Source organism: Haliotis cracherodii, unplaced genomic scaffold (assembly GCF_022045235.1).
Source record: "Haliotis cracherodii isolate W230 unplaced genomic scaffold, xgHalCrac1.p SCAF_6, whole genome shotgun sequence".
Taxonomy (NCBI): domain Eukaryota; kingdom Metazoa; phylum Mollusca; class Gastropoda; order Lepetellida; family Haliotidae; genus Haliotis; species Haliotis cracherodii.
In genome coordinates this window covers 12692325-12704992 of record NW_027266319.1, presented here as the reverse complement: position 1 = coordinate 12704992, position 12668 = coordinate 12692325, and positions in this window count along the sequence as shown.

Here is a 12668-nt window from a genome sequence, read left to right as displayed (position 1 = left end):
AAACGGATTCATTTTGCCGAATGAACGTCAACAACTTCAAACACGAACTGTAACTCGGACATGGGGCTAACGTGGATATTTTAGGAGTGCTTCACAACATACATTACATCTCTCTTTTTTTCTGACAAACACACGTTAATAATAGTCCAATGCTACCATGGAATTTACTCGATTCTGATTAGTCAGTCAGGGCTATTAAATAGAGAATCTCACCCGAGTGTCTTTTGATATCAAATATATCAACACGAGTTGATAAAAGTGGAAAAATTCCGAGGCTTGCCGAGGATTTTTGCCACTTTTATCAACGAGTGTTGATATATTTGATATCAAAAGACACGAGGGTGAGATTTTATTTATCATCCAACATCATTCTTTCAACTTTTTCAATTTGTAGACAGTAATAAGCAGTGTCTTCAGTGTAAAAAGTACTGCAAACAGCTTCAGTAGCAGAGCCATAAGTGATGTCATTTGATTGTGACGTCATGGTAACCAGTGACATCACAATGGTTTGCAAAGCATTGTGATGTAATTTCATTGCAGCGATATCTACAGTGTAGATATCGCTTGATCTCATCCAAGCGATATCTCCTATGGGAGCCAGTTTTGGATGATAAATCACAATAAACCCCCTCTGATTGAAACAGCTGGTTTGACGGCCGCATCACCCCTGAAGCCAATATTCATAGAATATTACTATTTTCAGTCATTGTCGGTAGGCATATATAAATAATTATATCTACAATTACAGGTTACAAAATGCACAGATGCGGTTACTACAGTATTCAAAGGATGTGTGGCAATGCATTTCGTGCAGAAAACACGATAGAAATCCACAAAGGGAATGTATTATTACGTTTTGGCGACGACAGAGCTTGGAATTATGGCACTTTTCTATATACGACTGTGACGTCATATCTTTTGCGTCACAATGAGCGATATGACGTCATAGGGTGACGTGCGATGTAGAACGAAAGCCTTGCAAAGCTAAGCTTTTCTTTCGGGATGCCCACCTCATGTTAGCTCACCAAGTTGCGGTGCTTATATGATTTCAATTCGTGTTAGTTGTTCGAGTGAAGTATTACGGTGTAAACAAACTGCTGGAGTATATACAGCGCCATATTTTGTTCGGTGATTCCGTAATTTGAGATTGATAACCCGCTCAAAACACAGGACTCAACCCATGCCGCTTCACTCAGTATATTTGATAACACCAAAGAGTTCGCGTTTTATTTAGTCATCGTAGAATAATTTTTCATTTTGAAGTTTACACGATATACGGTTTTTCCATTGGACGATAGGTCGGTCACATGACCGCTAAATTGACGTTCATAAATGTATGAACGACACAATTTGACGTTCATACGTTTTTCACGAGACCGTGTTCTTGAAGTCGTCTAAGGCGCCGTGATTCGCTGTGCAGAGTTGCGTCCCTTGGGCACGCCAGAAACCTATGATTGTGGGTTCGAATCCCGGTTCGCCCTGATTATGTTTCTAGGTTTGTCAGCACCATACCCGTGTTCGTGGGTTTCACCGAAGTGGTAAACGTCTAAGACCTGCATCACTTCGGGCTTTCCTCCCACATTAAGCTGACACACCGCGATATAACTGGAATACTATTAAAAGCGGCGTTAAACCCAACTCACTCACTCACCCATATTAAGCTGACACGCCGTGATGTAACTGGAATAATGTTAAAAGCGGCGTTAAACACAACTCACTCACTCACTCTCTTTTTGAGGAACTATTTTACTCTGCGATGTAGCTGGTTGTTGTATGGCTGTCAGTGTAAACATGAAGTCACACGTACTAAATAAAATTGTGTTTAGATCTTGGCCTACATCCTTTCGGGTAAGAAATTGTGATAAATTTTTTTATAAGAATTGACCTTCACTTTGTGTGAGTTCATTGGAGTATGAACCTCCATAGAGTGAGGGCCAAACTGTATGAACGTCGGAGCTTGGAGATAAACATACTGTGTTTAGGTACCATACTACGTGCCATTAACTTTTTTTATTGAATTCCTCGTACACCTGTGTCAATAACGTATTGAAATCGAATTGAATAGATCCCCCGCACCCTGGTGGCCACTCCTAGATGCCCATTAACTTTTTGTATTGAATACCTCAGACACCTGTATCAATAACGTATTGAAATCGAATTGAATAGGTCCCCCTCCGCACCCTGGTGGCCACTCCTAGGTGCCCATTACCCTTTTGTATTGAATACCTCGTACACCTGTATCAATAACGTATTGAAATCGAATTGAATAGGTCCCCCTCCGGACCCTGGTGGCCACTCCTAGGTGCCATTCACTTTTTGTATTGAATACCTCTTACACCTGTGTCAATAACGCATTGAAATCGAATTGAATAGATCCCCCGCACCCTGGTGCCACTCCTAGGTGCCCATAAACTTTTTGTATTGAATACCTCGTACACCTTTATCAATTACGTATTGAAATCGAATTGAATAGGTAACCACTCCTAGAACCCATTAACTTTTGAGTTATTGTCCCAATAGTCCCGGTCCGTTGCATGTTTTGAGTAGCTAATGTAGTCTCGGTCATATGTCTGTTGCATGGTTGGAATGACTTTATGATATAAATACCAGAGATGGGAATCTAAAAACCTCACATTCTATCTTTCTTGATTCATGAACGTACATTGTGATTATCTGTGGTGCCATCAACTTTTTCTCTTTACCAGAACCCCGAAGTTGTTTCAAATAAAACAAACATATTATTTGTGGGAAGGTAAGAGTTTTAAATTTTAAAAGTTTCACTGACAATTATATTGAATACACATTGTAACTAAACATTTTTAGGATATCATGATTATTACATACTTGCACAAATTTTAAATCCTCCAGGATGTATTGTTATTGTGATTATGTTGAACACTTTGAACTCCCGTCGATTCATAATATTGTCTTCAATAGTTTGAAATACAAAACAATTTTTTTTAAATTTTCTAATGATTTCAGAAAGATATAACTACTCCTTGGACACTGTTTGCTAGACTATCTTTTTTTTTAAAAATATGTCTTCCCCATTTACGTCACCTGTGTATACATGTGAATTTTGTAAAAAAACACCTATAGTTTCAAAGATTCGCTTGTTAGACATCAGAGAACCTGTGGACCTTTTCCACGAAAGTATGACTGTGACATTTGTCATTCATCTTTTTCACGCAGAGATAATTTGCTAAGACATAGACGAACTCATCATCAACACAATACACAAAATGCATCTTCTTGTCAAACCTTCACTTGTAATGTATGTTCAGAAATCTTTCCTACACTAAAAGCTCTCAACAAACACACAAGACAATCACATTCAAATCATCAACTAAGTGGTGGAGGGGCAGCTAAACGTAGGAAAACTAATGTAGATAATCACCAGTCATGTTCCAGACAAGCATTGAATGGGGATGTGAGGGAATTTGATTTTATTTGAAGAAGGAAATGATCCGTACTATCATTTTGTGAAAATTCAACCTGACACAGTTCATCATTTGAAAACAGAAATTGAAACTAAACGATCCAATTGGGACTCTGTACCCAATTTAGATTCAGCTAAACCAACTCAGCCAGCCTGACTTCATTTACTGAACCTTACTTTAGAACGAAAATGTCTCCAATGACACAAGCTGATGATTTGGATGCATTGTACATCGAAGCCACAAATACAATAATGAAACTGATGGACAATTACGAAGGGGATAGTTCAAACTTAAATTTTGAAACTGTGTTTCTTTGGAGAAAACGCGTTGTCTCTTGAACATTAATAACATGGATGATGACATGTGTTTTGTGTTCTGCTGTTAGCTCATTTGTTTCCTGTTCAATCCCATCTAGTCAGAGAACAAGTGAGTCACTACAAGGATAAAATACATGAGTTAGACTTGAAAGGGTGTTCATTTCGCATGAGTCTCACTCATATTTCAAAATTTGAAAAAGATAACAATTTAAGTATAAATTTTTATATGGTTTTGACCAAGATGAAAATCAACACCATGTTGTCTTCCCTATAGGAATCGGTTCCGAGTCTTCTGAACTATCCAAAGATCGTCACATCGATCTCCTCCTGTTACCTCAAGAAGTAGAGGAGGAAGACGAACCCCCACTGTCTCATTATGTTCTAATCAACAGCTTGTCGGCTTTGACAAGAAAACATGGAGATCACAGCAAATTTATCTGTCGGAAATGTCTATGGACATTCACGTCAGAAGACAGATTGCAAAAGCACACCCCTTACTGTTATCGCAAAGCTCAAAGAATTAAAATGCCCGAACCAGATAAAGCGTTTAGAACCTTTGGCTTGAGTCACCATAGTAAAACGGTCCAAGTCCCCTTTGTGATCTGTTGCGATTTCGAATCCGTCTTGGCTACTTTAGAACATGATGAGACATCGTCGGGGAAAAGACAACAGCATGTTCAAGAGCATCTCCCCTGTGGTTGCAGTTATCAAATCATATGCAGGGAACCCGACTTGTACTCATTTCCATTGAGAACCTATAGCAGGGATGGAGCTGCCGAACATTTTATGGAACATCTGTTGACGGACTATGACAAAATTATGGATATTTTAGACAATCCCGTTCCAATGAAATTGTCGCCTTGGGACCGATCGAAAGGTGACGTGCATAGGTCACAGTTCCGAACACTTCATCATGTTTCAAATAGATCACCTACGCCTTTTGGACTCGTTCAAATTTATAAACACCAGCTTGCAAACATTGGCCAACAATTTGAGAGACACAGGTCAAAGTGAATTCGTGTATTTGGCTAAAAATTATGCCGACCATGTGGATTTATTGACGAGAAAACTACCTTATTTCTACGAATACGTAGACAGCTTCGAAAAACTAGATGAAACTGACTTTCCGAGTCGTGAGGATTTTTCTTCTTCTTTAACGGAAGACACCATTTCTGAACAGGACTATGCTTTCGCTCGCCACATTTGGGATACTTTCAAAATCACATCGGTGAGAGAATTCATGGAACTTTACGTTGCTAATATTGACCGATGTGTTCGAAGCATTTCATGACATGTGTCTGGAATACTATAAGCTGGATCCTTGCCAGCACTGTACTCTCCCCGGGATGGCAATGGACGCATGTCTTTTGATGACAGGGGTGAGACTAGATCTCATGACAGATCCTGACATGTACAACTTTGTCTCTAATGGGGTAAGAGGAGGCGTGGCTAGTATCAATCATCGCCACGCCGAACAACAGACACATGTCAGATTTTGATCCTTCAAAACCCAAGTCTCATTTGCTATATTTCGATATAAACAACCTGTATGGAGCTGCCATGAGCTGCCCTTTGCCCGAAAGTGGATTTGAATGGGTTGATGATGACATTGACTTAAATGACATTGACTGGCTCGGACTTGATCCGGAAGGAAATGTGGGTTATATTGTAGAATGCGATTTGGAATATCCATATCACCTTCATTCAAAACATCAATCGCTGCCGCTCGCTCCCACCAAAGAAAGCATTCCCTATGAAGGTATGTCCCCCTATCATAGGGAATTGCTCGCAGAGCTGGGCATCAAAGGGGGGAAAGCCACGGGGACCAAACTTTTTGGCACATTGAAAGACAAAGAAAATTATATCATTTACTTTGCAACCTTGCAGCAATATTTACATTTGGGTTTAAAACTGAAAAAAAGTACACAAAGTATTGAAATTTAACTAGTCAAAGTGGATGAGTGAGTGAGTGAGTGAGTGAGTGAGTTGGGTTTAACGCCGCTTTTAACAGTATTCCAGTTATATCGCGGCGTGTCAGCTTAATGTGGGAGGAAAGCCCGAAGTGATGCAGGTCTCAGACAGGTCTCAGACGTCTAAACACCTTGGAGCTAACATTACTTGCAGGTTCTTTCAGTGCTGTCACAACCCCTAGTGTGCTGTACATGTAACTAATATAAATGTATGTTCTACAAATACTGCTACGACAACAGCAACAACAACAACAACTAAAACCACTACAACAGCTTTGCTATCTTCTTCTCTTCCTCCTGCTGTTTTACCGCCTTCTCCTCCTATTAGCGCCTTGCAGCCTTCTTCTCCTCCTACCGCTTTAACACCTTCTTCTCTTACACCTACAACTTTGCCTCCTTCTTCTCCTCCTACCACCTTGCAGCCTTCTTCTCCCCCTCCTACCGCTTTGCCGCCTTCTTCTCTTACTCCTACCGCTTTGCCTCCTTCTTCTACTCCTACCGCCTTCTCCTCCTCCTCCTACTGCTTTGCCACCTTCTCTTACTCCTATCACTTTGCCTCCTTCTTCTCCTCCTACCACCTTCCTGCCTTCTTCTCCCCCTCCTACCGCTTTGCCGCCTTCTTTACCACCTTCTTCTCTTATTCCTACCACTTTGCCTCATTCTTCTGCTCCTACCACCTTGCCGCCTTCTTCTCCCCACCTACCGCTTTGCCGCCTTCTTTACCACCTTCTTCTCTTACTCCTACCGCTTTGCCTCCTTCTTCTCCTCCTACCACCTTCTTCTTCTCCTACTGCTTTACCACCTTCTTCTCTTACTCCTACCACCTTCTTCTCTTCCTACCACCTTGCCGCCTTCTTCTCCTCCTACCGCTTTACCACCTTCTTCTCTTACTCCTACCGCTTTGCCTCCTTCTTCTCCTCCTACCACCTTCTTCTTCTCCTCCTACTGCTTTACCACCTTCTTCTCTTACTCCTACCGCTTTGCCTCCTTCTTCTACTCCTACAGCCTTCTTCTTCTCCTCCTACTGCTTTACCACCTTCTTCTCTTACTCCTACCACTTTGCCTCCTTCTTCTCCTCCTACCACCTTGCCGCCTTCTTCTCCCCACTTACCGCTTTGCCGCCTTCTTTACCACCTTCTGCTCTTACTCCTACCGCTTTGCCTCCTTCTTCTCTTACTCCTACCGCTTTGCCTCCTTCTTCTCCTCCTACCACCTTCTTCTTCTCCTACTGCTTTACCACCTTCTTCTCTTACTCCTACCACTTTGCCTCCTTCTTCTCCTCCTACCACCTTGCCGCCTTCTTCTCCCCACCTACCGCTTTGCCGCCTTCTTTACCACCTTCTTCTCTTACTCCTACCGCTTTGCCTCCTTCTTCTCCTCCTACCGCCTTCTTCTCCTCCTACCGCCTTCTTCTTCGACTGCTGCTTTGCCGCCTTCTTCTCTTACTCCTACCACCTTGCCGCCTTCTTCTCCCCCTCCTCCCGCTTTACTGCCTTCTTTACCATCTTCTTCTCTTACTCCTACCGCTTTGCCTCCTTCTTCTCCTCCTACCACCTTGCCGCCTTTTCTCCCCCTCCTACCGCTTTGGGGGGCACTGGTAGCCCAGTCGTCTAAGGCGCCGCGATTCGCTGTGTCTAACAAGCGAATTTTTGAAACTATAGTTTTTTTGGACAAAACTCACATGTATACACAGGTGACGTAAATGGGGAAGACATTTTTTTTAAAGATAGTCTAGCAAACAGTGTCCAAGGAGTAGTTATATCTTTCTGAAATCATTAGAAAATTAAAAATATTTTTTTTGTATTTCAAACTATTGAAGACAATATAATGAATCGACGGGAGTTCAAAGTGTTCAACATAATCACAACAACAATTCATCCTGGAGGATTTAAAATTTGTGCAAGTATGTAATAATCATGATATCCTAAAAATGTTTATAGTTACAATATGTATTCAATATAATTGTCTATGAAACTTTTAAAATTAAAAACTCTTACCTTCACACAAAGAATATGTTTGTTCTATTTAAAACAACTTCGGGGTTCTGGTAAAGAGAAAAAGTTGATGGCACCACAGATAATCACAATGTACGTTCATGAATCAAGAGAGATAGAATGTGAGGATTTTAGATTCCCATCTCTGGTATTTATATCATAAAGTCATTCCAATCATGCGACAGACATGGGACCGAGACTACATTAGCTACTCAAAACATGCAACGGATCGGGACTATTGGGACAATAACTCAAAAGTTAATGGGTTCTAGGAGTGGTTACCTATTCAATTCGATTTCAATACGTTATTGACACAGGTGTATGAGGTATTCAATACAAAAAGTTAATGGGCACACAGGAGTGGCCACCAGGGTGCGGGGGACCTATTCAATTCGATTTCAATACGTTATTGATACAGGTGTACGAGGTATTCAATACAAAAAGTTAATGGGCACTTATGAGTGGCCACCAGGGTGCGGGGGATCTATTCAATTCGATTTCAATACGTTATTGACACAGGTGTATGAGGGTTTCAATACAAAAAGTTAATGGGCACTTATGAGTGGCAACCAGGGTGCGGGGGATCTATTCAATTCGATTTCAATACGTTATTGACACAGGTGTATGAGGTATTCAATACAAAAAGTTAATGGGCATCTAGGAGTGGCCACCAGGGTGCGGAGGGGGACCTATTCAATTCGATTTCAATACGGTATTGATACGGGTGTATGAGGTATTCAATACAAAAAGTTAATGGGCATGTAGGAGTGGCCACCAGGGTGCGGAGGATCTATTCAATTCGATTTCAATGCGCTATTGACACAGGTGTACGAGGTATTCAATACAAAAAGTTAATGGGCATGTAGGAGTGGCCACCAGGGTGCGGGGGACCTATTCAATTCGATTTCAATACGTTATTTACACAGGTGTATCGGGGGATTACAATAGCTATTCAATGAACTATTGACACAAGGTCAATAGGTACGCTAGATCAACAGATACACTAGGTCAATAGGTACACTAGGTCACCTCTGATGACGTCAGAGAGCCTCTCGATGAGGCTCTAAACCTAGCAAAAGTTATCTTCTTGCAATATTAAAATGCTACTGCTCAATAACATGTTTGTTGTCATTCACTGGTTTAAAGTCTTTCTCAAGGTCTCTGAACACACTTGTTAAAACTTTTATAAGTAAACAAAACTTAAATGTCATTAACACAGTTCATTTCAAAGTCTTTGAAATTGCCTGAAAATAAACACTTCACATTTCACAATGCAATTAAATTCAAACAGAATGCAAATCACATTTGTCAATCTTGACAACACATTCCACATATGAAATTCAACACACATTAACTTTAGAGTCATTGATAGCAAAATGAATTTTAATATTAAACAAAATCACTGAATTTTTCCGGACTCTTCACCGTTCTTCCAGAGCGGGTGGCTCTGGTAGGTTCTGTAGTGCTCTGCTTCAATCTCATTAAAAATCCCATTACGGGTCACGACAGAACGACCTTTCGCGAACTCTGACCGACCAATTGAATTACACTCTCCTACCCAGAGTTCCATGCGGCAGCCAGCCAGCCAGCATACTAGTACCTCTGCCTCAGGCCAGTGCCATGTGACGATTCGTCACATCTTTCACAGTCCATTCAAGATATTGCATATGCTTTTCATCCGTTTCACGTTTGACAAGTCTACACATTTTCATAAACAAATGTCAAAGAATGGTTACGGTACATTAAGAAAGTATGCTAATACGTGAAAATTTACTTGTTTTTGCGTAGTTATCCTTTGTTTACATTGGTTGTACGGCTCCACGTGCTGGAGAGCTAGCGATACGGTCACTTTGATATATACTCTTCAAAAATAGAAACTTGACATAGATGTAAAACTTTTTGCCAAATATCTAAAAAAATTACATTAAATGAGAACCAAATAGGTCAAACAGAAAGATGATGTGTCTATGATTCGCGAAAACACATGCAAAGCACATAAACGTAGCGTTTGGGGATCAATTTTACAGCTTCATCCAAACGCAACCCCCTGTAAAAAACGTGCAGCACAGGAACCTGCATTTAGGCATGCAGGCCCCGCTGCTGAATGGGTATAAAATTCCACATCAACGGCTGTTCATACAGTCCTGATAACGGCAGTAGAGGCGGTGACAGAATGCCAAGACTGAATGCAGCTCAACGGAACAACGCCATTGGGAGATTACAAGCTGGAGCAACTCAGCAAGAAGTGGCCAGGCACTTTGGCGTATCCAGACAGACAATCTCCGCACTGTGGACCCGATACAACAACACCAACAGAGTTGACGACAGACCAAGGTCAGGAAGACCAAGGGTGACAACCCAAGCAAAAGATCGATACATCCGGCTGCGACACCTCCGAGACCGCACTACCACAGCCACGTCTACAACCACACAGATCCCTGGGGTACGCAGAATATCAGATCAAACGGTACGCAACAGACAGGGAGGCTGGACTTTTTGCACAAAGACCTGTTCGACGTCATGTATTGACCCCACGTCATCTGGCGGACCGTTTGCTTTGGTGCCAACAGAGGGTTAGATGGGCACGTGCAAGGTGGAGAAATGTACTGTTTACTGACGAGTCCCGTTTCCTACTCACACATGCTGATGGGAGCGCACGTGTCTACAGACGTCGGGGTGAATGTTCCGCCCCCAACTGTGTGCAGTAGGTTGTCCCATTTGGCGGTGGGAGTGTCATGGTATGGGCCGGAATTCATCACGGTGGTAGGACGCCTCACGTGCATGTGGCAGGTGCTTTGTCAGGTGTGCGTTACAGAGAGACTTGATCCTACAGACTTACGTTCTTCCTCACGTCAACATTCATGGCGGACAGTTTCAGCAGGACAACGCTCGACGGCGTATTGCACGTGTTTGTCAGGACTTCTTACAGCACAACATTCAGACATTATCTTGGCCAGCCCGGTCACCAGATTTGTCCCCGATTGAGCATCTGTGGGACAAGTTGGATGGACGCGTTCGCAGAAGGAATCCACTGCCCCAAACACTTCCGGCGCTTCTTGATGCACTTCAGCATGAATAGCAGCACATCCAACAGCGTGTTATTGACATCTTGATTGCATCTATGGGTCGTACGTGTCAAGCGGTGATTGATACACGTGGTGGGCACAACCGATACTGACATTTTCTGTACCCCTGTGACATTAACTGTATCGTGTACGTGTGTCTGTCTAGGTGAATGTCTGTCAATGTTTTGAACATTGTGTACATTGATCTTCAAACAGTGTTTCAATTATGGTTTCTGTGTCCTATTTTGAAACAATCGCATTATATATTACATTTTGAAAGTCAGTGTCAAATTTCTTTTTTTGAAGAGTATATATATATAAATAAAAATATATATATATATATATATATATATATATATATATATATATATATATATATATATATACGTCATGCAACTCACTGTCGCAGTTGTAGGAGCATATCTATATAATTATGCAAAACAATATGTAAGGCGCCCCCAAATACTTGCATTAGTCCGTTCTATACCGATTTCTGAAAAAGCGCCTTTGTTTACAAACAAGAGAAAAGTCCGGTCACGCGATATGCAAATTAGCCCGTGGCAGTGGTGCTATGCTGAGTCACCACTGCGCCGGAGTGTTATGGAATTACTGACAAGAAGTCGACATTAGCCAATCAGAAGGCAGCTTTCTCGTGCTTTACGGCACTAATTTCAACTTTACAGGTGCACCACGACAGATTAACAATAGTCAAATGAAAGAATTTGGTGGTCCTCAACGGTTTTTTAAGTGTCCCAATTCTTTACCAGAAAAACAATTGGTTGATGAACAATTATCAACACTGATGGGGTGTTCATTAGTTGGGTGGAATAACAAGCAAATGAACAATGTCAGTATCGGGTGAGACTACCATTTGCGTTTATACAGGTTAGGCAGCAGCGGCGCACTGAAGACTCAAGATAATTGAAAAGAGTATGGGGAGATGTTGTTCCAAATGTCGACCAAAGAGTGTCCTAACTCAGATAGCTAAACGGCTGGTTCTGGTCCTGTCGTAGTCACCCACACATCTCATCCCAGAAATTTCTATGGGGCAAAGAGGTCTGGAGAAACAGCCGGCCATGGCAGTACAGGAATATCGCTGCCTCAAAAAGCCTGCTGCAACACGTGCAGCATGTGTGCGGTCATCATCCTGTTGCAACGTGACGTTACGTCCATGCATTTGCACAAAGGGTAGGACATATCTCGAACGTTGTCGTCCTGGTAGCGGCAAACATCCAAATTGTGCGCCATGCAAATTGAGAATCACCTTAAACTCCTAACAAGTTTGGTTCCTGGCAACTGTAACGTTCCTGGGTCGTACCAAACTCCACGATAGTAACAACACGTCTGGTGTTCGGACTTCTTTTACTCAAGTGCCAACAGTTGCCGCGCGTGCACAATGATGCCATCAAACTGACTTCCCCAGGTTGCGTCATGTGACTTAAGAAGTTGTAGACCTTTATCGTATGTAAACACAACACCAATGACTTCATCTCATCTACCTCCATTGAAAAAAATCTTTACAATTATTTGTAAAACAGGCATCTTTTATGGTAAAGTTTAACAGGCCTCTGATGAATACATAGAAACCTGTAAACCATTGTTTTGTACGGTGGCCCATACCCGCCACTGGTGAGATCATTTCCCCCTGTATACCTCTATGTTATATCTGGCGGCCGCTAAATACTTTTCTGGCGGCCGCCACATACTTCCACTTGTGAGATCATTTTTCACTGTATGCCTCAATATTTTGCCAGATACTTTTCGTTTCAAATTGGCATACCACGTGTGACCAGAATTACATCCAGATCAGTGCCCTGGCAATCGATTGAACTTTGATTCTAAAGTAGGTATCAGCTTCTTTCAGTGGCATTTAGAAGTTGGA